Below are 26,062 nucleotides of genomic sequence, written 5' to 3' on the forward strand. Positions count from 1 at the left end.
TATTGAGCACCTAATAGATATTGTTCTAACTGTTACAGCAGTCAAGCTGTTACCAACTGTGGGTTCCCTCTCAATACAATAGAAATTGTCATAAGGCCAAGAGAGTTTTCCCAGACAAGGCTTTGTTAGTGCTTATGCCCAGGAATATGGGAGGCAACATAAGAGACAGAGAATTTTCTGGCTGACTCCCCAGAGGGCGTTGAAAAGGAAGTTGTAAAGGGGCCATGGTGAGAAAGGAGTGATGTCTAGGAATGTAGAGGCAGGGAACTTTTAGCACCTCCACAGTTTGATGACATGCTTCTTCATGCTCGCATGTCTTATAAGCATGTTACATCTCCACTCCCGGGTGTGATTTTTAGTATTATAATGAAGCTAAGGTTAAGGATCAGTCATTCTCCTGGCCTTGTGTGCATGTGGGAAATAGTAAGATTTATGGTGGGAGCTGCTGCTTTTAGCTTCCTCAGTGTCCGACAGTCAGCAGGTATGGCTCCTTGAGCAAGGTTTACGTTGCAAGGTCTGGAGGGTCTGTTTGGTGTCCCTGCCACCCATGGGGCCTCCCCTCTACCAGCTTGCAGTGAGGTCCTTGGTGGGGCATGGGGGGCACCAAGTCCTGTCCCTCCTCTGCCTCAAAGCCACACATAATACCTGTCCCTCCCCTGCTCCCAGTCTTCTGGGGAAAGTAGGACAACAGCACACAAATAAAGGGCAGGATATACTTTCCAACTGTAAGTGCTACTGAGGAACCAAGGGAGGTGATGCGGCAGCAACCAGTTTTAGAAATTTTAGAAAAGGTGGTCAGGGCAGGCCTCAGCAGGCAGAGGGGTCATGTGAGCTGAGAATAATGTGGGAATCAGGCCTGAGAAAACCTGGAGGAAGAGCAACCTAGGATGAAGGAATAGCAAGCACAAAGGTATGGGGGCAGGGCAAGTCGTGCTGTGTGGAGGCCAGAGAAGAAGGTCTGTGGATGAGGGTGCAGAGAGAGAGGCACTGGCTGTCTCAGAGCCCTGTTGGCCTGGCTAAGGACGTAGATTTAACTCTAGGTATTGTGGGAAGTGCTGGACCTGTGAGGAAGCAGGGCAGTGCTATATGAATGAGTCATGTGAACAATGTATGGGACTCTAGAAAGTTCTCTTTTATTCATAGACACCAGGGTATTCCACTACCAGACTACTTTGTCCTGCCCTTTCTGAAGTTTTCCCTCATTCTCTTTTCATAAGCCATGCATAAATTGCATGTTTTCACAGATCTACAACAATATACACTATCATTACATTAAACTTGGATGAAATATATATGTACATACACACATAAAAAGCAGTCTTAGCTTCAAACCTCTCATTTTCCCCATCTCCTACCTGTCTTTTCACTTCCTTGAGTTTTTTTTTTTTTTTTTTGAGATGGAGTCTTGCTTTGTCACCTAGGCTGGAGGAGTGTGGTGGTGTGATCTTGGCTCACTGAAACCTCCACCTCCCAGGTTGAAGCAGTTCTCCTGCCTCAGCCTCCCGAGTAGCTGGGATTACAGGTCCCCACCACCATGCCCAGCTAATTTTTGTATTTTTAATAGAGAGGAATTTTCACCATGTTGGCCAGGCTGGTCTCAAACTTCTGACCTCAGGTGATCCACCCGCCTTGGCCTCCCAAAGTGCTGGGATTACAGGTGTGAGCCACCACACCTGGCCCTTTAAGTTTCTTGACTCCTCTAGCCATTCACTCCTGCTGACCTGTGATCAATCGATCCTGCACCTTTCCCCATGGCCTTTTAGTCCATCCTTTCCCAGCATACATTTCACAATCAACCGTGCCTGCACTTCCAGGCTGGCTGGCTTCCATTTAAGTGATGAGGACCCTGTTAAATGAGCCATGTATCTCTACTCCCCCCACTACCCCATTTCTCCTAGAAGACAATTCCATACTTTCTCCTCTCCTTAGGTCTCCAACACTTCTTCCCCCACCTTTCATACCTTTGTTTCCTATTTCTCCTAAGAAAAGAAATCGAAAGACAAATTCTACAACACCCCACTGCTATATCCACCCACATGCCAGTATCTGTGGCCCTAGATACTGCCTTCCCTCCTCTTACTGGGGTGACCTGGCTTTCTCCTTGCTAAGTCCTGTCCTGCACCTGTTCAGGATTGTTGCCCTAGCAGTTCTCCCTTTTTCTGCAGCAGCATCAAATCTTCTTCTCTACTAGGTCATTTCCATCAGCATACAAAACATGCTGCTATGTTTTTTTTTTTTTTTCCATCTTACACACAAATAACTAAGTAAAACCTCTCCACCTCACTTTCCTCTCCCATTTCTCCCCTTCTTTTTACAAAAAAATTCCTTGAAAGTGTCAAATTTCTTTGCTAACTCAAATTTCTCTCCCTTAAATCTCCCCGGGACCCAGTTTAAGAATCTGTTCAGGCCCCAAACCCCCAACATGGAGTTGGTTTTATTACTGTTTTTCAATGATCTACGGAAAATATACCTCTTTATTGTCAGAGTATGGGCAGACTACTCCCACCACTCCAACCCCCTTGGTACACCACTGACCGCTGTGGAGATGAAACTACACCAGTGACCTCTGTTGCTAAATCAAAAGGCCAGTTCTTCGTCCTTGTGTTGTTGCAGGATTTTTAAGGAATCAGCTTACACACTCCTTAATTTCTTTTAATTCCTGTTCCAGCATTACTTGATCTACCAGTGTCACTGGCAGCACCCACCACTTCCTCCTCTTGGATTTCTTCCTTGGCTTCCGGAATACTACACTCTCTTGGATTCTCCCCTCCCCTCCTGACACTGCACCTCAGTCTCTTTTGCTGGTTGTGCCCACTTCCCCAGCCTCTACATGCTGGCATGACTCAGGGCTCCGTACTTGGAATTCTTCTCTCTGTCTGCCCATCCCCTTGGTGGTTTTATCTCTGTATGCTGATGATTCCCAAATTTGCATTCTAGTTCTGACTTTTTCCTGAAACCCCACACTTGTAGATCCAGCTGCCTACTGGCTATCTCCACTTGGATTTCTAATCACCAACTCAAACTTAAATGTCCAAAACTGAGCTCCTGAAACTCCATACATTCCCACCAAAATGCTATACCCTGCAGTCCACCTCATCTCAGTTAAGGGCAACTCTATTTTTCATTTTGGAAAAAATGTCAATACCTTGCTACTTTCTGTGCCTGCCCTTGTTCTCTCACACCCCATATCTCGTCCATCACCAAATTATATTGGCTGTACCTTCTCAAGCTATCTAGAATCGATCTCTCTGCCCATCTCCACTGATACCATTCTGATCTAAACCACTATCCTCTCTCCCCAGATTTTTATCATAGCCCCTTAACAGGTCTCCATGCATCTGTCTTGTCCCACTCTCCTCCACAACACATGAGCCAAAGTGATTCTGTTACACTTAAAGCATTATATTAATACTTCTTTGCTCAAAGCCCACCAGTGATTTCCCGTATCACTGAGAGTGAAAGTCAAGGTGCCTCTTTGATCTATAAGGTTCTTTGTAATCTAGAAGCCTTCACAACCTCATCTCCTGCTTCTACTTCTTTCCCCATGAACTCTTTGTTCCAGTCAGCTTGGCATCCCAGCTGTTCCTTGAAGACCTCGGGTACACTCCTGCCCCAGGGCCTTTGCACTTGCTTCTACCCCCATCTGGAGTGCTTGTCTTCCTCAGATCATCATGGCTAGTTTCCTCATTTTATTTAGGATTTCTCAGGGCAGGCTTTCCTGGCCACTCTGTAATTTTAAACCTATAAAAACACATGCTTGCACATACCATTGCCAATACTTCATATCCCCCTTTCTTGCTTTATGTTTTCTTTAGCACTTATTACTCTCTAGCTTACTACATATTTTATCTACTTGCTTTGCTTTATGTCTCTTTTATTCTGTAAAATGAACAAGGACCCCGTTGGCTGTAAGTGAGAAAACCTCATGTGAAGCAGCTTACACCAAGGGCACTGTCTTGACAGGTGCTCTGGGTGCTCCCTCCTTGAAAGAGCTGATACCTGAGCCTAGGAGGCCAATGAAAATGCTTTAAGGGTAGGGTTGCCACCTACAATTCAGGATGTCCAGGTAAATTAGAATTCCAAATAGACAACACATGATTTTTTAGTATAAGGGGATACACCCTGCTTCTCCCATCTGCTTGTCTTTCTCTGCACATCTGCCTCATTTTTCTTCTTCCCTGTAGGGTGGGTTTTGGTTTCTCAGGCTACCTGGAGGGAAATGTTTGCAACCAGCAGTCCCAATGTTGTTACAGCTCATCAGTTATAAAGGAGCAGTCAAACAAAGACCACAGAGTATTCGTCCCAGTGCTCAGGAAGGGGGATTGTCACCCCAGTGTGGACGAAAGCTTCCTGTTCACACAACTCATGCAGTGAAGTCACATTGTAAGGTGACAGCTGCCTCCACTGTGACCACATGGATTGAAGTGGCCGGGGTGGGGGGAGTTGGTTCTCAAAAAAGTAACAGTGCTTGAGGGACCAAACAAGAACTGAATACACAAAGGGAAATTTTTTTCCTAGATACAAAAATCACGTTATAATGATGTAATAATGGTTTAAGGATGGTTTAAGTGCAAGAATGACAAATAAGTGGAAAAGAATTGAGGTCCAAGAGAGATTCATGGATATATTGCCATTTGGTCCGTAACAAAGGTGACATTTCGAATCACTGGGGAAAGAATGAACTTGAGAGGTCCAATAAAATATGTACCAAGAACTGACCCCTGTGCTCCCTGATGGGAGCACATTTAATCATGAGTGAGTCCTGGATGCTGGACAGGCAAGGGTCCAGGAGAGTGGTGGGAAGGGAGAGTGGTGGGAAGGGGTGCTGATGGTGAGTGAGGATGATTTATTTTAGGTATTTGTATGAGTGGGGAAGAGAAGCCCATTGCTGGAGAATAGGGTGGGATAAATGCAGGATTTATTGTTTTTGTAAAACGAAAAGACATATAAATGTGACAAAATGTGTGTTTAGCTAAAGGTTTCTCAATTTTGTTTACCTTTTCAAAAAACCAAATCTTTGTTTTGTTAATTTTTTTGAATTGTTTCTTTAATCTCTATTTCATTTATTTCTGCTCAGAGTTTTATTATTTTCTTCCTTCTACCAATTTCAGATTTAGTTTGTTCTTGTTTTTCTAGTTCCTTGAGGTGCACAGTTAGGTTGTTTATTAGAAATCTTTCTTCTTTCTTGATGTAGAAGTTTATTGCTAAAAATTTCCCTCTTAGAACTGCTTTTGCTGTGTCTCATAGGTTTTAGTATGATGTGCTTCCATTCTCATTTGTCTTAAGGAATTTAAAATTTTCTTTTAATTTCTTCATTGACTCACCAGTTGTTTAGAAGCATGTTGTTTAATGCATATGTAAAGATTCTGAAGTTTTTCTTACTGTTGATTTTTAGTCGTATACCGTTGTGGTTAGAAAAAATACTTTGTATGATGTCTATCTTCTTAAATTTGTTAAGACTTGTTTTGTGGCCTAATGTGATATATCCTGGAGAATGTCCCATGGGCAGTTGAGAAGAATGCATACTCTGCACTGTTGGATGGAATGTTCTATAAATATCTTTTAGGCCCATTTGATTTATGATACAATTAAAGTCTTTTTTTTTTTTTTTCTTTTTTTTTTTCTAAATAATCTGTTCATTGTTGGAAGTTGAATATTGAAGTCCTTTATTATCACTGTATTACAGTCTATCTCTCCATTTAGGTGTAATAATATTTGCTTTATATATTTGAGTGTTCCACTGTTGGATGCATATCTACTTACAATTGTTATATCTTCTTGCTGAATTAATCCCTTCATCATTATCATCATTATATAATGACCTTCTTTGTCTCTTTTTATAGGTTGTTTTTGTTGTTGTTGCTGTTGTTTGAGACAGGGTCTGGCTGTGTCACCTATGCTGGAGTGCAGTGATATGATCTTGGCTCACTGCAACCTCTGCCTCCTGGGATCAAGCCATCCTTCCACCTTAGCTTCCTGAGTAGCTGAGACTACAGATGCTTGCCACCAAGCTCAGCTACTTTTTTTTGTATTTTTTGTGGAGACTGGGTTTCACCATGTTGCACAGGCTGATCTCAAACTCCTGAGCTCAAGCAATCTCCCTGCCTTGGCCTCCCAAAGTGCTGGGATTACAGGTATGAGCCACCATGCCTGGCCTCTTTTTACAATTTTTGACTTAATGTCTATTTTATCTGATGTAATATGGCTACTTCTGCTTGCTTCTGGTTTCTATTTGTATGGAATATCTTTTTTCATATTTTCATTTTCAGTCTATGCTTTTCTTTAATGGTGAGGTGAGTCTCTTGTAGAGAGCACATAGTTGAGTCTTATTTACTTAGCCACACTATATCTTTTAATTTGAGAATGTAACCCATTTACATTCAAAGGCTGTTATTGATGGATAAGAACTTACTCCTGACATTTTTGTTAATTGTTTTCTGGTAGTTTTGTAGATTCTTTGTTTCTTTATTCCTCTTTTTTTGTTTACTTCTGTGGTTTCGTGGTTTTCTGTGGTTTCTCTTTCTTATTTGGTAGTTGCTGTAATTTATTTATTTGTGGTTATCATGGGGCTAATGTGAGTCTTGTAAGTATAACAGACAATTCTAAGCTGATAGCAACTTAACTTTGGCTGCATAAAAGTACTAATTTCCCCTCCCACAGTTAATATTTTTGTTACCCTAATTTACTTCTTTATCTATGATGTGTTCCTCAGCCACTAATTATAGTTGTTTTTTAACCATTTGACTTTAAATCTTCATACTAGAAGACTGACAGTTTTACATAGCACTATTATATCACTGAGTATTCTTAGTTTGATTTATTAAATTACTTCTAGTGGTTTTATATTTTAATGTGTTTTTAATGACAGTAATTATCATCCTTTTGTTTCTTATTGTAGCACTCCTTTAAACATTTCTTGTAAGGCTGGTCTTAGCGGTGATGAATTCTCTTAACTTTTGCTTGTCTGTGAAGGACTTTATTTCTTCTTCATTTCTGAGGGATAACTTTGTGGGACATAATATTCTTGGTTGACAGTTTTTTTTCCCTTTCAGCACTTTGAATATGTCGTACCATTCTCTCCCAGTCCGCAAAGTTTCTGCTGAGAAATATACTGATAGTCTGATAGAAATTCCCTTATGTGTGACTTGACACTCTTCTCTTGTTGCTTTTAGAATTTTCTCTGTCTTTGACTTCTGACAGTTTGATTATAATGTTCCTCAGAGAGAATCTTTTTGAGTTGAATCTAGTTGGAGACCTTTGGGTCTCCTGAATCTGGATGTTCATATCTCTTACTATATTTGAGAAGTTTTTAGCTATTATTTCATTAAATTGGTTTTCTGTGACTTTCTTCATCTCTTCTCATCTGATATTTCTATCATGTGAATATCTGTTCACTGAATGGTGTCCCATAAGTATCATAGGGTTTCTTCATTCCTTTTTATTCTTGCTTTTTTTCTCTCTGACTGGGTTACTTTAAAATAGCTATCTTCAAGTTCAGAACTTCTTTATTCTGCTCGATTTAGTCTGTTGATGAAGCACTTAATTGTATTATTTTGCTTTATTCATCGAATTTTTTGCTTCACAATATCTGGTTCTTTTATATGATATCTCTTTGTTGATTTTTTTCATTCAGATCATGAATTGTTTTCCTGATTTCACTGAATTGTTTGTGTTCTCTTGTATCCCACTGAGCTTCCTTAAGATCAATATTTTTAAATTTCTTTTCAGGTATTTTGTAAATGCCCCTTTCTTTGTGGCCTCTTACTGGACATTTATTGTGGAGTCATATTCTCTTGCTTTTTCATGTTTCTTGTGTCCCTACATTGATATCAGCACATCTAGCAAAATGAGCTCCTATCTCAAGCTCCTCATCTACCCAGTGAGCTACCAGATTGACTCTTCCAGCTCATTTAGTTGTCAAAGCTGAGGAACCCAGCAGAAGGCAGATCTTCTCTCTAGCCTCGAACTCAGTCCTACAGAGGACAGGAAGGACCCCTGGCTCATGAGCTTCCTACCCAGGAGTTTCTGGGGACAGGGCCTCACTCCTTCTGGAAATGGCATTTTCATATCAAGCCCTATGTTCTCTCCTTGCAGTTTTCCCTCAGGAAGCCATGGGCATACCTATCCTTTATGCTGGGCTTCTGGAAAACTCTCCCTTGGAGTTTCACCTGCTACAAATCTTCAGACTTTGTTATCCAAAGCCCAGAGACTTCTGGCTATGACGGGCTTATGGTTCTACCACCAATTTTCGATACCAGGAGAGTCAGCCTTGCAGTCCTAAGTGGCACAGACCTGAGGCAGGAGCCTGAAGACCCTGGTCCAATAGGGGTCTTTCAATGGCACAGGAGGAGAGCTGTCAAGAATCCCACCTCTGCTTTGTCCCAGTTCTAAGAACTTGGAAAGAAAGCCAGAGTAGATAATTAATGTTTAACATTTCAATATATTTGGGTTACTAATGGATCCCTTTGAAGATTAATAAAAGCTGGGAACTCTCATTCTAGTAACACACACACAAGCATGCACACACACACACCTTTGCATACAATTTTTGTGCATTCATAGCTTCAGTTCAGTGATTCTTCTGTGACCTGACACTGCCTTTCCCTGAGTAGTAGAAGTGTAGGGATGGAGATTTGTTGATCTGATTTTAAGTAGGTGCTACCATAGGGGGTTGGTAAGTCTTATTAAATTGTACATGTAGACACGTTACATATATGTATTTAAAAGGCCTATTTGCGAGGAATATTTAAAACAACTAAAAGGGTAAAATCATTCCATCGTAGAAACCAACAGTTGACACCAATTTTTTACAAATCTGTATAGGTCAGAGATTTACTTTGGACAGCTGAGAAACCTGGTGAACTTTGATCTTCTTTTTCCATGGACCCTGAGGACATTAAACAAGGGAGTTTACTCGGGGGGCAGTAGAAGGATCAGTGATCAGTTTACTTTGGCCCTAGGAGCACTGGACTCTGTTCAGCTTAACCAGCCACCTCTCACGGGCCTATCTGAAGGTCTTGGGACTTGACCTGTCTTGGTGAAGGAGCAATGGGAAGTACCATCCTTAAATAATGTTGGAAGAAATTATGAATAACACTTTTCAAGAAAGTGTGTCGCAGGACAGTGGGGGACAGCTCAGGCTATTGAGTTCATAGTCCTAGGTTCTAGCTTTCCATCTTGCTGGACAGCCTACCAGTTATGTCCTCCAGCTGAGTTGTTTTTGTCTCTGTAAAATCAGATCTCTATACTAAATGGTCTCTCAGGGTGTGTTTTGCCAAAGGGCCCAGTAGCAATGGAGGGAGACATAAAGCAGTCACACAGAATAACTTCATTAGTTTACTGAGTGTGTATTTGGTATGTAGTCTATGTTGGGTGTTCTGTAATAATGATAGTTGTCCTCACCATTTATTGGTGTCATTACCGTCTATTGGTCAGACAGAGCAAGCAATCTAATAGCAATGTGAGCAATCTTCAGAATGACAAGTTAGACATTTGTACTGCTATTACTAATGAGAAAACAGAGCCTCAGAGTAGTTAAGTAACTTGTCCCGTATGATGCAACTACTCAGTGGTCTAACATCCAAATCCAAGAGTCTTTAACTCCAATTCCATGCTCATTTTATTACTGCACAGATTGCGTGTGACAATACTAAGTGGATGAATGGACAGGTTACTATTAATAGAAAATGGGCACAGGGAACTAGTATACAGAGAAAAAGACCTGCTAGCATCTCTCTGCTCTGTTCTCTGTGATGGATTGCCCAGGACTTAGTGGTCAGCATCCTTGCGGGGTCCTTGATGTAGTGGGACCTGAGGGGCTGGGCTCAGGAGCTGTGCACATGGGACTTAGAAGGGGAAGATATCGGTCAGGATATAAATAAAATAGAGGAAAAATGCTAAGGTGCTGGATACTGTACTAGGTGATTTACAGTAATTACTAATTTAGATCTCAGAATAACTCTATGAAGCAGGCATTATTAAGAGGTGAAGCTGGCTGGGCTTCTGGGTGAAGTGGGGACTTGGAGAACTTTTCTGTCTAACTAAAGGATTGTAAATGCACCAATCAGTGCTCTGTGTCTAGCTAAAGGTTTGTAAACGCACCAATCAGCACTCTGTCAAAAACGGACCAATCAGCACTCTGTAAAATGGACCAATCAACACTCTGTAAAATGGACAAATCAACTCTCTGTAAAATGGACCAATCAGCAGGATGTGGGTGGGGCCAAATAAGGGAATAAAAGCTGACCAACTAAGGGGGCAGCGGCAACCTGCTTGGGTCCTCTTCCATGTTGTGGAAGGTTAGTTCTTTCTCTTTTCTCAATAAATCTTGCTGCTGCTCACACTTTGGATGTGCACTACCTTTATGAACTGAAACACTAATGGCAAAGGTCTGCAGCTTCCCTACTGATGTGGGCAAGACCATGAACTCACCAAAAGACAGAAACTCCAGACACATCTGAACATCAGAAGGAACAAACTCCGGACACACCATCTTTAAGAACTGCAACACTCGCCGCGAGGGTTTGCGGCTTCATTTTTGAAGTCAGCGTAAACCAAGAACCCATCAATTCCGGACACATTATGATCCTCATTTTCTAGGTGGGGAACTGGGGCACTGAGAACTTAGGTGACTTGCCTAATTCAGTGTCCAACCTGAAAGTCTTAGTGTATAGAAGTGAATGACCAAGCCACTGTAGCTTTAGTGGTGTCTTCAGTCAGGGAGAACCAGGGCCAGGATCTTCTCTTGTCCCAATTCGCAGTTATGATCCTCTCCTGTGTTTACTGAATGCCACTTCTACCAACGCTATGTTCCTGCCTTGCAGTGTGAAGATTATTTCCAAATTCAGATCTGGGAATAAACCCCACTTCTGGGAGCACGTTCATCTATCAGAATTTCTTCTTTTGTTTTTAAATCCAAATTCATTGACACCTGTTGTCCCAGCCCACTTTATGCCATGCTCTCAAAATTTCACAGCCTTCCTCTTCACTCCCGAGCGTCTACTATCTCACCTGGGAGAGGGGCCTCTGGAGGAAGGCGCTGAAGCAGCTGCTGTGACACATGCTGCCTATTTCAGAGTTTGGGCTGACATCATCCCTTTGTGGGGCACAAAACTCGTATGTTCCCATCCCTGACTGCTAACCTCCTTCCCATCTTTGCTGGGCCTGCCCAGGTGTCCTGTAAACAGTGTGTCAGGAAAGACTAGCAGCGTTCCTGCACATCTGCCTTTGATCAGGGACCTTTGTTCTTTACACATGAGAGTTCCCAGAGTGCGCTGGGCTCCAGGGTCAGTGGCCCTTTAGGCGTCAGCCTGGGGGTCAAGTGGAGCTGGGTGAGGTTGAAAATACGGTGATGAGAAAAGGGGTTTCTTAGCAGGGTACATCTCTGTCTTAAAATGAGGACAGACAGCTCCCAGTCTCTCCCAGTTGTAGAAGAAGGACTGAGTTGAGGTAAAGGAGCCCATGACTTTGTAACATTGAACAGTACTGAATATCTCTGCTCCGTTATTCCTCCATTCTGCCCACAATCCTGGCTGCCCTTCACAGTCCTGTAGAGGAAATGATTAAAAGGCTGGCTGCTCCCCTTCTTCTTTCATTTCCCTGCCTTTCTCTTGTTTCCATTTTCTTTCTTTCCTTAAAAAGAAAATAAACAAACAAAAAAACCACGTATTTATTCTATTCTCGTTCCTTTGCTTGAGGTGGCTATGGGCAGTGGCTCCTGAGAGACTGGGGTGGAGCAGGCAGTGGGAGGATCAGGAGGTTGTTTACGTACAAGAGAAATGAGCAAAGAACTGAAAATAGTGAGCACACTGGGACTGCGGTTTCTCATGGCCAGAGAAGGGAGCTGCACATATGGGGTGGAAGACAATTAGAATATCTGCAGTGCTGTTCAGTCAGAATTGAGGGATCAGTGTGAACTCATGGTTGTGTAAGTGTGTGGGACAGGTATAGATGTGTGTGTGTGTGTGTCCCCAGCTCTGTCTGGAGAGCCTGGTATCAATGATTCTGCAACAAGAGTTACCACACCTGGCACCCAGAATTTGCTTTGTAAATACCGTTCTCCACTTAACGGATAGGTCACCTTAGAGAAGGAGATTCCAGAAATAGAGATTCCAGAGCTGGTACAGGGAAGGTACAAGGTAGGCCTGAATGTCTTGTTCTATCAGAAAGTGAAGTGCTTAAAAAATGTTGAGGCTTGTAACAGGTCCACAGGAGCCAGCTGGAAGCGCCTCCAGTTGGCCACATGTGCAACAGTTTGAGCACTAAACTAGATAATGACTGTAACTGGCCATAACCCACCAAACAAAACAGGAACTCATGAGTCCATGCAGATAAAAACAAGTCATAGAAAAAATTAAACAGATGAAGAAAGGGAAGTTCTTCCTTACCTTAGAATGCTAATTAATAAGCATAGAAGAAGTGATATCTGAAAATCATCATTTTGCAATCAATATAGCACTAATCCATTGTGTGAATCATTAAGAAAACAGCATTGCATCTGTGATATTGCTGCCAAAAACGCACAACCTGAGTCAAATCATGTGGTGATGCCACAAAAACCCAAATGGAGAAAGTTTCTTAAAAAAATACCTGTTAAATATGAAATCCCAGCATGAGAACACAGACCAACCAAATCCAGAATGTTGGAAATTCCCAAGGATTAATAAAATGATCCAGTTTATTTGACAAATATGCAACATAAAATGCTGCAGATTGTTTAGCGTGAAAGAGATTTAAGAGTTAAATGTAACATATGAATCTTGTTTATGATCCAGTTTGAACAACCAAACACTTTTTTAGACAAGGGTAATTGCTATATTGACTGAGTATTAGATGATAATAAGAAATAATTGTGCTGTAGTCCCAGTACTTTGGGAGGCTGAGGCAGGTGGATCACAAGGTCAGGAGTTCAAGACCAGCCTAGTCAAGATGGTGAAACCCCATCTCTACTAAAAATACAAAAATTAGCCAGGTGTGGTGGCAGGTGCCTGTAATCCTAGTGACTCAGGAGGCTGAGACAGAGAATTGCTTGAATCTGGCAGGCAGAGGTTGCAGTGAGCCAAGATCACACCACTGCACTCCAGCCTGGGCAACTGAGCAAGACTCCATCCAAAAAAAAAAAAAAAAAAGAAAGAAAAAGAAAAAAAGAAGGAAGGAAGGAATGAATTGTGGAAAACTCCAAAAACCAGAACACCTCTTCTCCTCCAAAGGAGCACAACTCCTCACCAGCCAGGGAACAAAACTGGACAGAGAATGAGTTTGACAAATTGACAGAAGTAGGCTTCAGAAGGTGGGTAATAACAAACCCCTCCGAGCTAAAGGAGCATGTTCTAACCCAATGCAAGGAAGCTAAAAATCCTTGAGAAAAGGTTAGCTTTTTGTTCTGCTAACTAGAATAACCAGTTTGGAGAAGAACATAAATAAGCTGATGGAGTTGAAAAAAACAGCACGAGAACTTTGTGAAGCATACACAAGTATCAATAGCCGAATGGATCAGGCAGCAGAAAGGATATCAGAGACTGAAGATCAACTTAATGAAATAAAGCATGAAGACAAGATTAGAGAAAAAAGAATGAAAAGGAATGAACAAAGCCTCCAAGAAATATGGGACTATGTGAAAATACCAAACCTACATTTGATTGCTGTACCTGAAAGTGATGGGGAGAATGGAACCAAGCTGGAAAACACTCTTCAGGATATTATCCAGGAGAACTTCTCCAACCTAGCAAGACAGGCCAACATTCAAATTCAGGAAATACAGAGAACACCACAAAGATACTCCTCAAGAAGACCAATCCCAAGACACATAATCATCAGATTCACCAAGATTGAAATGAGAAAAAATGTTAAACGCAGCGAGAGAGAAAGGTTGGGTTACCCACAAAAGGAAGCCCATCAGACTAACAGTGGATCTCTTGGCAGAAATCCTGCAAGCCAGAAGAGAATGGGGCCAATATTCAACATTCTTAAAGAAAGGAATTTTCAACCCAGAATTTCATATCCAGCCAAACTAAGCTTCATAAGTGAAGGAGAAATAAAATCCTTTACAGACAAGCAAATGCTGAGAGATTTTGTCATCACCAGGCCTGCCTTACAAGAGCTCGTGGAAGAAGCACTAAATATGGAAAGGAGACACTGGTACCAGCCACTGCAAAAACATAACGAATTGTAAAGAATTCATAGAACACTATGAGGAAACTGCATCAACTAACAGGCAAAATAACCAGCTAGCGTCATAATGGCAGGATCGAATTCACACATAACAATATTAACCTTAATGTAAACAGGCTAAGTGCCCCCAGTTAAAAGACACAGACTGGCAAATTGGATAGAGTCAAGACCCATCAGTGTGCTGTATTCGGGAGACCCATCTCATGTGCAAAGACACAAATAGGCTCAAAATAAAGGGATGGAAGAAGATTTACCAAGCAAATGGAAAGAAAAAAAAAATTAGGGGCTGAAATCCTAGTCTCTGATAAAACAGACTTTAAACCAACAAAGACCAAAAAAATAAAAAAAAATAAAAAAGATAAAAAAAAAAGACAAAGAAGGGTATTACATAATGGTAAAAAGATCAATGCAACAAGAAGAGGTAATTATCCTAAATATATATGCACCCAATGCAGGAGCACCCGGATTCATAAAGCAAGTTCTTAGAGACTGACAAAGAGAACTTAAATTCCCACACAATAGTAGTGGGAGACTTTAACACCTCACTGTCAATATAAGGCAGATTAACGAGACAGAAAATTAATAAGGATATTCAGGACTTGAACTCAGTTCTGGACCAAGCAGACCTAATAGACATCTACAGAACTCTCCACCCCAAATCAATAGAATATACATTCTTCTCAGTACCACATCACACTTATTCTAAAATTGAACGCATAATTGAAAGTAAAACGTTCCTCAGCAAATGCAAAAGAACAGGAATAACAGTCTCTCAGATCACAGTGCAATCAAATTACAACTCAGGATTAAGAAACTCACTCAAAACTGCACAACTACATGGAAACTGAACAACCTGTTCCTGAATGACTACTGGGTAAATAACGAAATTAAGGCAGAAATAAATAAGTTCTTTGAAACCAATGAGAATAAAGACGCAATGTACCAGAATCTCTGGGACACAGCTAAAGGAGGGTTTAGAGGGAAATTTATAGCACTAAATGCCCACAGGAGAAAGCAGGAAAGATCTAAAATTGACACTCTAACATCACAATGAAAAGAACTAGAGAAGCAAAAGCAAACAAATTCAAAAGCTAGCAGAAGAAAAGAAATAACTAAGATCAGAGCAGAGCTGTGGGAGACAGAGACACACACAAAAAAAACTTAAAAAATCGATGAATCCAGGAGCTGGTTTTTTGAAAAGATTAACGAAATAGACCACTAGCCAGACTAATAGAGAAGAAAATAGAGAAGAATCAAATAGACACAATAAAAAATGATAAAGGGGATATCACCACTGGTCCCACAGAAATACTAACGACCATCAGAGAATACTATAAACACCTCTATGCAAATAAACTAGAAAACTTAGAAGAAATGGATACATTCCTGGACACATACACCCTCCCAAGACTAAGCCAGGAAGAAGTCGAATCCTTGAATAGACCAATAACAAGCTCTGAAATGGAAGCAGTAATTAATAGCCTACCAATAAAAAATAGCCCAGGACCAGAAGGATTCACACCTGAATTCTACCAGAGGTACAAAGAGGAGCTGGTACCATCCCTTCTGAAACTATTCCAAACAATAGAAAAAGAGGGACTCCCCCCTAACTCATTTTATGAGGCCAGCATCATCCTGATACCAAAACCTGGCAGAGACACAACAAAAAAAGAAAATTTCAGGCCAATATCCCTAATGAACATCAATGCGAAAATCCTTAATAAAATATTGGCAAACTGAATCCAGCAGCACATCAAAAAGCTTATCTACCACGATCAAGTTGGCTTCATTCCTGGGATGCAAGGCTGGTTCAACATACACAAATCAATAAACATAATCCATCACACATAAACAGAACCAGTGACAAAAACCACGATTATCTCCATAGATGCAGAAAAAGGCCTTCAACAAAATTCAACAGCCCTTCAAGCTAAAAACTCTCAATAAACTAGGTATTGATGGAACGTATCTCAAAATAATAAGAGCTATTTATGACAAACCCACAGCCAATATCATACTGAACAGGCAAAAGCTGGAAGCATTCCCTTTGAAAATCGGCACAAGACAAGGATGCCCTCTCTCACTACTCGTATTCAACATAGTATTGGAAGTTCTGGCCAGGTCAATCAGGCAAGAGAAAGAAATAAAGGGTATTCAGATAGGAAGGGAGAAAGTCAAATTCTCTCTGTTTGCAGATGACATGATTGTATATTCAGAAAACCCCATCATCTCAGTCCAAAATCTCCTTAAGCTGATAAGCAACTTCAGTAAAGTCTCAGGATACAAAAAGAATGTGCAAAAATCACAAGCATTCCTATACAACAATAATAGACAAACAGAGAGCCAAATCATGAGTGAACTCCCATTCACAATTGCTACCAAGAGAATAAAATAAAATAAAACCAAGCCATGATTGCATCACTATACTCCAACCTGGGTAACAAAGCAAGACTCTGTCTCATAAAAAAAAAAATTAAACGAAACACTCAATATAATCTACCATACTAACAGTCAAAAGAAGAAAAAATACATAATTTCACCAACATATGCACAAAACTGTTTCAATTTTGACATTAATCCATAAAATCCATCATAATGTCTCAGAAAACTAGAAATAGAAAGGAGTTTCTTCAAGCTGATAAAGGGCATCCAACTTACAAGGGATGGGAAGACCTCTTCAAGGAGAACTACAAACCACTGCTCAACAAAATAAGAGAGGACACAAACAAATGGAAAAACATTCCATGCTCATGGATAGGAAGAATCAATATCATTAAAATGGCCATACTGGCCAAAGTAATTTATAAATTCAATGTTATCCCCATCAAGCTACCATTGACTTTCTTCACAGAATTAGAAAAAACTACTTTAAATTTCATATGGAACCCAAAAAGAGCCCACATAGCCAAAACAATCTTAAGCCAAAAGAACAAAGCTGGAGGCATCACGCTACCTGACTTCAAACTATACTACAAGGCTACAATAACCAAAACAGCATGGTACTGGTATCAAAACAGATATATAGCTGAATGGAACAGAACAGAGGCCTCAAAAAGTAATGCCACACATCTACAACCATCTGATCTTTGACAAACATGAGAAAAACAAGCAGTGGGAAAATGATTCCCTATTTAATAAATAGGTGCTGGGAAAACTGGCTAGCCACATGCAGGAAAATGAAACTGGACTCCTTCCTTACACCGTATACAAAAATTAACTCAAGATGGATTAAAGACTTAAACATAAGACCTAAAACCATGAAAACCCTAGAAGGAAACCTAGGCAATACCATTCAGGACATAGGCACGGACAAAGACTTCATGTCTAAAACACCAAAAGCAATGGCAACAAAAGCCAAAATTGACAAATGGGATATAATTAAAGAGCTTCTGCACAGCAAGAGAAGCTATCGTCAGAGTGAACAAGCAACCTACAGAATGGGAAAAAATTTTTACAATCTATCCAACTGACAAAGGGCTAATATTCAGAATCTACAGGGAACATAAACAAATTTACAAGAAAAAAACCCATGAAAAAGTGGGCAAAGGATCTGAACAACCATCAAAAAGTGGGCAAAGGATATGTCACAAAAGAAGACATTTAGGCAGCCAACAAACATCAGGAAAAAAAGCTCATCATCACTGGTCATTAGAGAAATGCAAATCAAAAGCACAATGAGATACCATCTTATGCCAGTTAGAATGGCTATTATTACAAAGTCAGGAAATGATGAGGCATGGTGGCTCATGCCTGTAATCCCAGCACTTTGGGAGGCCGAGATGGGTGGATCACGAGGTCAGGAGATGGAGACCATCCTGGCTAACATGGTAAAACCCCGTCTCCACTAGAAAAACAAAAAATTANATAATCAATCACACATAAACAGAACCAGTGACAAAACCACGATTATCTCCATAGATGCAGAAAAGGCCTTCAACAAAATTCAACAGCCCTTCATGCTAAAACTCTCAATAAACTAGGTATTGATGGAACGTATCTCAAAATAATAAGAGCTATTTATGACAAACCCACAGCCAATATCATACTGAACAGGCAAAAGCTGGAAGCATTCCCTTTGAAAATCGGCACAAGACAAGGATGCCCTCTCTCACTACTCGTATTCAACATAGTATTGGAAGTTCTGGCCAGGTCAATCAGGCAAGAGAAAGAAATAAAGGGTATTCAGATAGGAAGGGAGAAAGTCAAATTCTCTCTGTTTGCAGATGACATGATTGTATATTCAGAAAACCCCATCATCTCAGTCCAAAATCTCCTTAAGCTGATAAGCAACTTCAGTAAAGTCTCAGGATACAAAAGAATGTGCAAAATCACAAGCATTCCTATACAACAATAATAGACAAACAGAGAGCCAAATCATGAGTGAACTCCCATTCACAATTGCTACCAAGAGAATAAAATAAAATAAAACCAAGCCATGATTGCATCACTATACTCCAACCTGGGTAACAAAGCAAGACTCTGTCTCATAAAAAAAAAAATTAAACGAAACACTCAATATAATCTACCATACTAACAGTCAAAAGAAGAAAAAATACATAATTTCACCAACATATGCACAAAACTGTTTCAATTTTGACATTAATCCATAAAATCCATCATAATGTCTCAGAAAACTAGAAATAGAAAGGAGTTTCTTCAAGCTGATAAAGGGCATCCAACTTACAAGGGATGGGAAGACCTCTTCAAGGAGAACTACAAACCACTGCTCAACAAAATAAGAGAGGACACAAACAAATGGAAAACATTCCATGCTCATGGATAGGAAGAATCAATATCATTAAAATGGCCATACTGGCCAAAGTAATTTATAAATTCAATGTTATCCCCATCAAGCTACCATTGACTTTCTTCACAGAATTAGAAAAAACTACTTTAAATTTCATATGGAACCCAAAAGAGCCCACATAGCCAAAACAATCTTAAGCCAAAAGAACAAAGCTGGAGGCATCACGCTACCTGACTTCAAACTATACTACAAGGCTACAATAACCAAAACAGCATGGTACTGGTATCAAAACAGATATATAGCTGAATGGAACAGAACAGAGGCCTCAAAAGTAATGCCACACATCTACAACCATCTGATCTTTGACAAACATGAGAAAACAAGCAGTGGGAAAATGATTCCCTATTTAATAAATAGGTGCTGGGAAAACTGGCTAGCCACATGCAGGAAAATGAAACTGGACCTCCTTCTTACACGTATTACAAAAATTAACTCAAGATGGATTAAAGACTTAAACCATAAGACCTAAAACCATAAACCTAAGAAGAACCTAGGCAAATACCAATTCAGGACATAGGCACAGACAAAGACTTCATGTCAAAACAACCAAAAGCAATGGCAAACAAAGCCAAAATTGACAAATGGGAATATAATTAAAGCTCTGCACAAGCAAGAGAAGCCTATCGTCAGAGTGATACAAGCAACCTACAGAATGGGAAAAAATTTTTACAATCTATCCAACTGACAAAGGGCCTAATATTCAGAATCTACAGAACAATAAACAAATTACAAGAAAAAAACCCATGAAAAAGTGGGCAAGGATCTGAACAACCATCAAAAAGTTGGGGCAAAGGATATGTCACAAAAGAAAGACATTTAGGCAGCCAACAAACATCCAAGGAGGAAAAAAAGCTCCATCATCACTGGTCATTAAGAAATGCAAATCAAAAGCACAATGAGATACCACTTATGCCAGTAGAATGGCTATTATTACATAAGTCAGGAAATGAATGAGGCATGGGTGGCTCATGCCGTAATCCCAGCACTTGGCGAGGCCGAGATGGTGGATCAAGAGGCAGGAGAATGGAGACGCATCCTGGCTAATATGTAAAACCCCGTCCTCCACTAAAAACAAAAAAAATTAGCCAAGCGTGTTGGCAGGCGCCCTGGTAGTCCCAGCTACTTGGGAGGCTGAGGCAGGAGAAATGCATGAACCAGAGCGAGCTTGCACTGAGCCGAGATCGCACCACTGCACTCCAGCGTGGGCGACAGAGCAAGACTCCGTCTCAAAAAAAAAAAAAAAAAAAAGTCAGGAAACAACCAGATGCTGGAGAGGATGTGAGAAATAGGAAGTGCTTTTAACACTGTTGGTGGGAGTTGTAAATTAGTTCAACCGTTGTGGAAGACAGTGGTGGGCGATTCCTCAAGGATGCTAGAACCAGAAATACCATTTGACCCAGCAATCCGCATTACTGTGTATATACCCAAAGGATTATAAATCATTCTATCCCATAACACAAAGCACACATATGTTTTGCAGCTATATCACAATAAGCAAAGAACTTGGAATCAATCCATCAAATGTAGATGGATAAGAATAAGGGGGGGGGGGGGGGGGGGGGGGTGGCCATATACACCATGAATACTAATGCAGCCATAAAAAAAGGAGAGTTCATGTCCTTTGCAGGACATGGATGAAGGTGGAAACCCATCATTCTCAGCAAACTAACACAGGAACAGAAAACCAAATACCACATGCTCACTCCATAAGTGGGAGTTGAACAATAGAACCACATGGACACAGGGAGGGGAACATCACACACTGGGCCTCTCAGGGGATAGGGGCACTAGGGAAGGGATAGCATTAGAAGAAAATACCTAAATGTGGCGTGATCTCAAGCTCACTGCAACCTCTGCCTCCCGGGTTCAAGTGAGTTCTCAATTCTCGTGCCTCAGCCCCCAAGTAGGTAGGACCTACAGCTAATTCCACCATGCCAGCTAATTTTTGTATTTTTAGTAGAGAAGAAGTTCACCACATTGGCCAAACTGGTCTGAACGTCCTGACCTAAGTACCTCCTGCCTTGCCCTCCAAATGCTGGGATTATCATGGGCATGAGCCACCATGCTCAGCCCTCTTTTGCATTTTCATTTAACAAACTTTTAGAATTATTTGTTAATTTACATGAAAAAACCATTGGAATTTGATTGGGAGTACACTGAAGTTCCTACATCAATTTGAGGAGATTGTAATTTCTACAGCATCAAGCAACTTCCACTCCCTGTTCCAAGATAATAGTTTTCCATTTCTTTTGAGTTTCTTAATTTAAAGTCTGGTACCATAAAAGTTTTAGATGTCTTTTTGATAGATTAATACTAGGCATTTGTTTTTCTATGTTACTTTAGGTAGTATTTTCGTGTTTTTTCTTCTCTCTTTTTTTTTTTTTCAATTTGAGTATAGAAATACAATTGACTTTGGTGTATTTACCCTACCTTGATCCAGCTCTTTTTTTTTTTTTTTTTTTTTTTATTTTTTTTTTTTTTTTTTTTTTTGAGACAGGGTCTCACTCTGTCACCCAGGCTGGAGTGTATTAGCACAATCTCGGGTCACTGCAACTTCTGCCTCCCGGATTCAAGCGATTCTCCCACCTCAGCCTCCTGAGTAGCTGGGACTACAGGCGTGCACCACCACACCTAGCTAATTTCTGTATTTTTAGTAGAGAAGGGGTTTTGCTATGTTGGCCATGCTGGTCTCAAACTCCTGACCTCAGGTGATCTGCCTGTTTCAGCCTCCCCAAATTCTGTGATTATAGACGTGAGCCACCACGCCCAGCTTTAACTCATTTATTCTAAAGTATACTCTAGTTTCTTCAGAATTTTATACACATACAATTTATTATGCATAAAGATGAGAGTTTATTTTTTCCTTTCCAATCCTTTTACTTACTGTTTCCAGTAAAAAGGTTGACTAGAAATGATAATAGTAAACATCTGGTCTCACTGATCTCAACAAGAAAGCTTTATGCAACATTCCACACTAAGTATGATTTCTGTAGATTTTTATGGTACACAGATACTTGATATCAGACTGAGAAAATTTTGTAGAATAAGTTTGCTAAGAGGTTTTGTTATGAAGGGATATTGAATTTTATTAAATGATGTTCCCGTACTGAGTGATAGGGTCATACCACTTTCCTTTATTATTCCACTAATATGATATATTACAGTGATTGATACTTGAAAGGATAGCTTACATTCCTGGAATAAACCCAATTTGATAATTATTTATTAACCTTTTTTACATTTTGCTGGATTCTATTTGCTAATCTTTTGTGTAGAAATTTTGCATCTGTGTTCATAAAAGTTATGTTTTTTATCTTTGTCATGATGTCTTTGTTAGTTTTCCCTTTCTAAGTATACATACTGTCCTCAAAACATTAGTTAAGGAGTGTTCCTACTTTTCTGTTCCTGGAGGAATATATTGATGTAATCCTTTTACTTTATTTAGAGACAGGGTCTCACTTTGTTGCCCAGGCTGGAATGCAGTGTCGTGATCTTGGCTCACTGCAGCCTTGAACTCCTGGGCTCATGCAATCCTCTTACCTTAGCCTCTCGGGTAGCTGGCAATACAGGTGCATGCCACCGTGTCCAGCTGATTTAAACTTTTTGTAGAGACAAGTTCTCACTATATTGCCCAGGCTGGTCTTGAACTCCTAAGCTCAAGCGATCCTCCTGCCTCAAGCTTCCAAAGCCCTAGGATTACAGGCATGAGCCACCACCTCCACCCTGTAATTCTTCTTAAATGTTTGATGGAATTCATTCCACCTGGTCCTGGACTATTCTTCATGAGACAGGTATTTTTGTAGACTCCCCTGTGAAAAGAATGGAAACCCTGAGACTCTTCATTGTCCGAGGACTTCTGAGAGGTAGAACAGAGATAAAGAGAGAGAGCGGAAGAGAGAGAAAGAGACAGAGAGAGAGTGAGAGCGAGTGAGCAGTAGTGTCATGTGGCATTTCAAAATGCCTGGCATTTTCCTAAAAGAACCCTGCCCAGTCCCCAACCCCCTGGTCATACGGCCTGACCCATCGGGCTTGCAGGGTGACTGGCTTCATGAATGTCAGTTCTCAGGTTGCCAGGTTGCTGCTTCTCAAGGATGACCCAGACTCAGAGAAGTCTCTGGTGTCAGGCGGAGGACGCTGAGTGGGGGACAGGAGGAACTGCTCAAAACAGAGGCTCTTTGTTTGCTTTGCTTCTGTGTCAACTGGGCAACATTTGGAAACAATAAATATTGGTTCAGAGGCCCACTGCTTTCTTACCCACCTCCTGCTGGTCAGCTTTTCCAATTTTCCTGCACGTACACACGAGTGCAGCTATTTCCTTAAGGGCCAACTCGTAGTTGAAATTTAAGAGTTTTGCCCTGTTTGCGGTGAAAGATTTGGCTCATGCTTGGGTTGTTTTAGAACTGTAAGCTTCCTTTATGTCCTCTCTCTTTCTTTCTCTTTCTCTCTCACCTCCCTCCCTCTCTTTCCTCCCCCACTAAATAAATAAAGAGAAGGTCAATATCAAGAAGGCAGCTGTGGTCTGGAGAAGACCAAGACTCAGGAAGTGTGAGTTCAGGTCTCAGAGCTCCATGAATGAGGACCCATCATTTGACTGTAATGTCCACATCTGATAAATGGAGGTACTGATCTTATCTTGCAGGGCTGCCCCAATGATCTTGCCCCAGGACAGTGCCTGACACTTACAAGGGGATAAAAACATGATATTTTCTTCCAGCTGAGCACAATCAAGCCAGTCCATGTCTAAGGATCTGCAGTTGGTACTCAGACCTCTCCCAGACTGACCAGCCCCTGTGCTGGCAAAGCCCTGGGGGCTGTGTGCCTTTGGAGAAATGGCAAGGCTGGGTGTCTCATGTCTGTCCCTCTCTCGGTATGACCCCAGGTGAGCTCCTTGGCCCCTGCATGTCCTGGTTTCCTGGGAGAGGCAGTGTCCCTAGTGGATGTGTACACTCTGGAATCAGACTGCCTTCTTTTGTATTCTGACTTTGCAGCTGACCTTGAACAAGGTATCATCCTCTCTGGTCCTCAGTTTCCTTGTCTCATCTGTAAGATGCAGATGCTAAAGCACCAAAGTCAGAGGGGTATGGTAAGTACTCACTGAAGCTCCCAGTAAGTCTCAGCCATCATTAAGCTATAAAAAGGGACAGTGAATTTCAACTCCAGAGCATCTCTGGCATAGAATTAAAGAATATAAGTGAGAGCACAGGTACAAGTGTCATGGACACGGAGCGCTGTAATGTTACTCTTACCTTCACATGCTCCTACAGACATATACAGGCATAGGCACCCCATATAGCTAGGGCCATGCACACATGTACACCCCAAAGCAGGCCTCACCCCTGTCTACCCCATCCAAGGAATGGCAAACGCGAGGCTCTGCTGTTGTCCTCCTGAGCAAGAGCCAAGACCCTGGGCCTCTCCATCTAGGTGCGTGTAGATGATGTGGGAGAACCAGTTCTCTATGTCTTGTCTGAGCTTCCTTCATATCCCATGAGGCTGTGTACTTCCTTCCCAGCACCTGTCTTGGGCTTGGACTCAGAGGACCTCTCTGAGGACAGGGCATAGAGTTGGTTGGTCTGGAGAGAACTCAGCCTGGCCGGTAGGTAGTTGCTCCCTGCTGAGGGGCTCTGGGTAGGCTATGGGCCTGTGGCTGGAGAAGTGGCCTCGGCAGGGCTTAGTCTATGAATGTAGATGGGCTCCAGGGAAGGAGAATCACTGACCATCTTCTTTCCATGCCCTGTGTTGAGCTTCCCTGAGTTCGTGGCATGAGCTCAATCTTTGGTAACTGCACTTCCTGCTCTCTGGCAGACCCTGCAAGCTTACTATAGGGCCTGTCCACGCATCAGCTGTATGTGTGCATGCTGCTCTGTTGGGTGCCTCCCAGTTAGCCTTGCCCCTGACTTTTCCTGCTCATCTCACATCCCTACCTCAAGGTCTCCAAATGAATCCAGACCACTACCTAGAGCCTGCTGCAGGGACAGTAGGAATATGGCCCTCATGCCAAGAGTCTTCTTTCCCTATGACTCAAGTGCAAGGGACCCATGGACGGGCCAGGGGGGAGTAAGACAGGGCAGCAGTGGTCACTCTCCCTCACTGGTGAGGCTGATGAGTTGGGAAAGCCAGACTTGCCTTCTGTCCTCACTGTAAACAGAAAGCCTCTGCAGTGGACTTTAAAGTGGGAGGTGTGTAACCCCTTTGCATATGAGATCATCTTTTGGAGCGTGGGAGAACATAACCTAACTTCCAGTTATATTTATTGTTATTGCAAAAGATTAACACATTATCATTCATCCATATTGAATGTGTGAATTGGCCCTGTCTCCCACCTGAGTCTGCAGTCATGACAGATGGAGCCTTTGAGGTGTCCTAAGGGAAGATGGGGATCACCTCACAATTCCATAGGTTAAGAGGGCAGTGCCGACCCTGCCCTTTGTTTTGGTATTTTTATTTCCATATTTTGTGGTTTGTATGTGCCCAGTTAAACGGATGCACAGATTAGATAATCTGGCTTTAACTCCAATCTTCACGAGATGCACACATGCCTTAAACAGATTTCTACAAGGAAACTAGAATTAGGAGATAATTCTGACAATACAAAACAAGTGAACAAAAGCAAATGCCTGACCTGACGTATCCACTAAGCTTGGTATGGGCTTGGTTAACTAAAACATGAGACAGAATGAAGGACCATCTGGTCAGGTTGGATAAGAAGTAACTTTTGGCAAAATCTCCGAAGTCTGGATTTACACTTCGTGGAAGGAATCTTGACCTTCCCCCAGGTATATTATGCCTTGAGATAATAATCCTATATGAGGCCGCATAAGCAAAACGACATTTGAAAATGAGTTTCATCTTTAGCTCATCCTTTTACAAAGTTCTATTCCTTGTGCATGATTAAAGTGTACACATTTTTTAGTTAAAATATAAGCATCTAGAAGGCACAAATTCAGCATTTTTCATATTAAGTATGTGCAATTAAAGCGGTTAGGAGACTCATGGACTAGAGGGGAACATGGTGGTCTCAGGCTATAAGAACAGGCCACACCCTCCACTGGGCCGCTTGCTTTGTGCTAAGATGGTACTTGGTTC

The 26,062-nt window shown here is 41.4% G+C and overlaps 1 protein-coding gene across 1 annotated transcript in view; it reads left to right on the top strand.

Moving 5' to 3' along the window:
* The window catches only part of LOC108529865 (inhibitor of carbonic anhydrase), a 46,913-nt gene that overhangs the window by 20,260 nt on the left and 591 nt on the right, over positions 1-26,062 (top strand). The gene's annotated exons all lie outside the window — the stretch shown is intronic.

This window comes from Rhinopithecus bieti, unplaced genomic scaffold (genome assembly GCF_001698545.2).
Source record: "Rhinopithecus bieti isolate Rb0 unplaced genomic scaffold, ASM169854v2 scaffold_7308, whole genome shotgun sequence".
Lineage (NCBI taxonomy): Eukaryota > Metazoa > Chordata > Mammalia > Primates > Cercopithecidae > Rhinopithecus > Rhinopithecus bieti.